The sequence below is a fragment of the Henckelia pumila genome, chromosome 4 (assembly GCF_033568475.1).
Source record: "Henckelia pumila isolate YLH828 chromosome 4, ASM3356847v2, whole genome shotgun sequence".
Classification (NCBI taxonomy): Eukaryota; Viridiplantae; Streptophyta; class Magnoliopsida; order Lamiales; family Gesneriaceae; genus Henckelia; species Henckelia pumila.
In genome coordinates, this window is record NC_133123.1 from 139,737,862 (window position 1) to 139,743,211 (window position 5,350).

At 34.5% G+C, this 5,350-nt stretch overlaps 1 non-coding gene across 1 annotated transcript; it reads right to left on the minus strand.

Moving 5' to 3' along the window:
* Window positions 1-5,040: 5,040 nt before the first annotated feature.
* LOC140869944 (small nucleolar RNA R71) lies at window positions 5,041-5,146 on the minus strand. Its single transcript, XR_012146932.1, has one exon. It is a non-coding gene; the product is annotated as a small nucleolar RNA R71 (small nucleolar RNA).
* Between the last annotated feature and the right edge of the window lie 204 nt (window positions 5,147-5,350).

Genomic DNA, 5,350 nt, shown 5'->3' on the forward strand with positions numbered 1-5,350 from the left:
CTCTAAATGTAAATAAATATGCGGAAAAATAAATTTTTTTTATACTTACTAAGTAAAAATATGTACATATATGCCCATACATATATGCACAGTATAAATAGATTTAAAAATAAATAACTTAAATAAAAATGCAACCTTTAATAAATTAAATATCTGAGTCAAACATTTAATAAAATACTGACATAAGCAAAATAAATAAAATTTGCATGCACTGAAAATATTTAAATAAAATGAGTAATAATATCCACCACTGAAAATAAATAAAATGTATGACTTGATAAAAATATTCAAAACATGACGTAGACTCAGACAACGGTCACGGGGTTACTGCATGTCCGCTCATAGGTCCTCGCCGCCGGTGGGTACTACGTCCTCCTCTACGTACTCACCTGCACCATATCAGTGTAGTGAGCCTAGAGGCCCAACATGCTAACATAACAAGGGTTTAAAATAATTTAAATCACTTTAATACTAATACATAACATATACATGAATGAGCATGCTTAAAAATATCATGAATATAACATAAACTTAAATTAAACTTGAATATCATAATAATACGTAAATATTGTTGAGCAAAGTATTTTCTAACATCGAAAGGTCGTATCCATAGTGTAACCATACATACATTAAATACTGATCAGCGTGGTAAACCAACGTACGTGGCGGTGACGAATCACCTCTTAAATTGGCAGTAAACTGCCCTTCAATAGTTCACATATGGGGACGAATCCCCCTTAAATTGTCACACTACTTCAACTTCCAACATAAAAATTATTTTCTTTTGCTCAACCTTAAACATTAAATAATGCATAAAAATTATTTCATGAATGCATGTACTTAAATAAAATATGTGTCCTTCATATATATTTAATTTAATTTCATACTAACATATAAATATTAAAAATAACTTCCATGCATAAAAGTAATTAAATATATATTCAGGACACATGCAATTTCTCATGGGTTGTACTGAACTGCTGGCCCAATAACATACTTATGCCCAATAATAATTATTCTAAGCTCAAATAATTAATTAAAGCCCATTAAAACAATCCTGGCCCAATAACACTTTATTCCGGCTTAATGAGCCCAAAAGCCCAAAAGCTGACCCAATAATTTCCATGGACTCTAAAGCCCATAAAAATTAGTGGACTAACTTGAATTAATTATTTAAGCCCACTAAGAAAATTAAATATAGCCTATTAATTTAATTAAACTAATTAGCCCAATTAAACACTTAAACTTATTAATTAACTTAAAAATAAAAATACCCGAGCCCAACCAACCTAACCCGGACCCGGACCCAACTAACATAACCCATGAATTTCCAGACCCGACCCGGACCACCCCAAAACCCTACAACCCGTCGCCCCTCCCTTGTTTCTTCTCAGCCACGAGCAGCAGCCCTTCTAGGGCTGCTGCCGCCCTGCTCCGGCCGCCCCTGGCCGGAGCTCTGCCGCCCAGACGTAGCCCACGTCTGGGCGGTCCTAACCTGGTCCCTGAACCCGAGCCATGCAGCCCAGTCCCTAGCCAACCCGAGCCCTTTCTGTGAACCCTAATCTGTGCGCACAAGGACCAATCCTTGTACCAGCCCTTACCTGGGATTGTTTGGCTCGAACCACTCGAGCCACTCGAGTCCAGACCACCCTCACACAGCCTAGGGACCCTTGGCCAGCAGCTAGACGCACCCATGGCTAAAACAAACGTGAGCATGCTTCCACAAAACATGAATAAAGCACATAATCAAAGCCAACTCGATTTTTCTGAAAATATTTCTTGAATAAATCTGATGATCACACACACACACGCATAAACACTGATATGGAGAAAAAAATTCGAAAGGAAACATGTCTTGAACCATTAAAAGAAGAGGTAGGAGCGTGTAAAACGAATCCGGGATGACGGGACGACGAACAACCTTGAAGCTTCGAAAAAAAAACGTCTATGGAGCCTTAGGCTTGCTGATCGATGAATGGAGAAGGAGAAGAGTGGAGGAGAAAACTGATGAAGGTGGCTAGGTTGAAGATTACATGAGATTGGGTAGGTTGTTAGGGTAATATTAATTTAAAATAATGTGTAGGATAATTAAATTAAATAGAAGATGTTATATATATGAGATATACAACTTTAAAACTCCAACTAAAAGTTAAAAATCTGATAACTTAAATAAATCCCGAAATATTAATTTAAGGGATTTTTAAATATTAATAAAAGTCATTAAAATGACTTATTTTGGCTAAAAATAAACCCTTAAATAAATATATAACTAAATACTAAATTTTTCTTGACAAAATACTTTAAAATATTATTTTAAGGCTCATAAACTCATAAAATATTTTTGGCTAAATATTTTGGTATCTCGTCCGTCCACGGTCCCGTCTACGCGATAAAATAATTAAATTTCCATAAATCGTGAAAATCACTAATTATGGATTAAATGCTTGAAAATAACTTAAAACATGCACAAATAATTTCACATATATTTAACCCATAATCTAAAATTCTAAATAAATAAAATCCCTAATTATGCATGCGAATTTACGTATTAAAAATACTGGGTGTTACAATACGGTTTCGAGATAGAATCGCATAAACAACGATAAACATGATCAAGAACTCAAAACCTGATCTCTGCCACAAACTTATTTCAAAATTCAAATAAAACATCATAAAACTTACACGAGATCGAAGCCCTCTTCGTAAGGATTCCAGAACAATTTACGAAATAGAAATCGGATAAACGGAGCAAAATTATAAAAATTTAAAGATCACAAATTCAAAGAAAATGGAAGAAGATCTCGGCTCCTGTTCAATTTTTCTGAAAGTTTATGCATATCACATGTATGCATGCTGATGAAGCAAATAACATCTGATAACTTCAAGCATAATTGCAGTTTAGTCCCTCTTACATAAAAAATTTCAATTCAGTCATCGGTCCTCTTTTTAATTCATTTTCAATCCTAAATAATTTAAAAATATTAGAATTTAAATCGAAACTCTAAATATTCCCAAATTAAATATACTCGGATTAAAATCAAATTAAGTTCAGATTAATTTAATTAATCCCGGGCCTTACAACATCAACATAAAACTTAGTTATAATCATACTCTCTTGATAAGTGCAATTTTTACACTTATATTTTATATGAATTAGCTTGGATTTTGTTGTATTTTGAGCGATATTATGCATTTCTCTTGTTGTTTGTGTTTTTTGCAGGAATTTGAGTGTTATTCATTTTAGTTGGTCAAAACAAGTGAAAAAGAAGTGAAAAAGAGTTGAAGAACAAAGAAATAAAAGTGCTCAGATTAGCGCTCCAGCGCTACACGGATTCTTCCGAAGGGTGAAAAGTCGAGGAAATAGCGCTCCAGCGCTGTTGGAAGAAAATGACGGGCGCTCCAGCGCTACGCAATCCTAAAATTTGGAAAGTTTCTGATCGAGTTTAAGAAAGGATTTTAAGGCTTATTCTGTGGATACGAGGGTTTTTAGGGAGTTTTCAGAGGAGAAGACGACTATTGAGAATTTTTGAAGTGCACAAGAGCTCGAGATTCCGGTACGAAGACTGAAGACGGCGGTATCCGGCGACGGAAAAGCTTCATTCTAATTTGTTCTAGTTTCTCTTTGAACTTTATTTTTCTTAGTTTATGGATTGTTGGAAAAACATGAGTTATTTGATTTTGAATTGCGTTATGAACTAATTTCTTAGTCTAGAGGTAGACGGATCTTGACTGGAAACCATGATTGAGATATTTTGATTTATATATTTAAATTTCTTCGCACAGTTTATTTGTGTTTTCCTGATCTTAATGCTTTCAATTTACTGGCCATAGATTGAATAATATTTTGTTTAGAATCTATCACTCGAGAGAGGAAATTTTGAATACGACATAGGAAAATACATCTATGGTGTTTATACTGTTCGAGATGCATATAACTCCATAGAAGTCATTAGAAGAATTCTTGTGCTTTTTACCGGATTTAATAATTGAACTTTGATAGAGATATTGAGTTTGTTATTGAATACGAATTTCTGCTTGACACTCGAGAGAGGTAGTAGAAAATAATAGGGATTCTTGACTAATAAACTAGAAGAATTAATAATTGAACAATCATTAGAAATAAATTGTGGTGGACAGTCAAGTGAAGTCAAACATCTAGCATTCATCGCTTATTGAATTTTACTCTCGTGAACTCATGGTTATTTAGTTTTTTTCTTGCAAATTTTAGTTTTATAAAAATCAAACCATTTTCGTAGCTCTACATAGGATTATGATTTTATTAGTTGCAAATATTTGTTATAATATCATTTATTCATTCTCCATGGGATCGACTTGGACTTAATTCTTATATTATAACTTGACATCGTGCGCTTGCGAGCGAAAAACATGCAACAAGTTTTTGGCGCCGTTGCCGGGGAATTAAATTTTATTTGATTTATATTAAATTATTCTAATTAGTCTTAATTTTGATTTAGAGCATTTTATTTTATTTTGTTGATTCTAATTTTAAATCTTTCCTCTCTATGCAGTTTATGCGAAAAAGCCAAAGTTACGACTCACTGCTCTTTGATCCGAAAATTGAGAAAACTGCTAAAGTTTTGAGAAAAGCTAAAAGAGAAGAGTTGCAACAAATGGCTGAAGAAAGAGAAAGAGAAAGAGTTGTCAATAATGCCCCGGTGCCGATCAGAGATCACTTTCGACCGGTGATCAATACTCATTATTCTGGGATAGCTAGGCAGAATATCACAGCAAATAATTTTGAGTTGAAGCCAGCTCTGATTAATATGGTGTAGCAAAATCAGTTCAGGGGTGCAGCTACTGAATATCCAAATTTGCACCTGCGTACTTTTTTGGATATTGCTGACACAGTAAAGATTCATGGTGTTACTGAGGACACCATCAAGCTACGATTGTTCCTGTTCTCTTTTAGAGACAATGCTCATAGTTGGTTGCAATCACTACCTCTTGGAATTATCACTACATGGGAGGATATGGCTTCCAAATTTCTGGCTAAGTATTTCCCACCTGCTAAGTCGGATCAGTTGAAAATAGAGATCACTACATTCAAACAACAAGATTTTGAGCAATTGTATGAAGCCTGGGAGCGGTACAAGGAGTTGCTTAGGAAGTGTCCAAACCATAATTTTCTAGATTGGGAACAGATCGAATTATTCTACAATGGTTTGAATGGGCCAACTCGTATTTCTGTGGATGCTGCAGTTGGAGGTCCAATATTTTCTAAATTTCCTGAACATGCTTATGAGATGCTTGAGCAAATGACTGTTAACAGTTATCAGTGGCCAAGTGAGAGATCTGCAATAAGAAAGCCTGCTGGAATTCATGAGGTTGA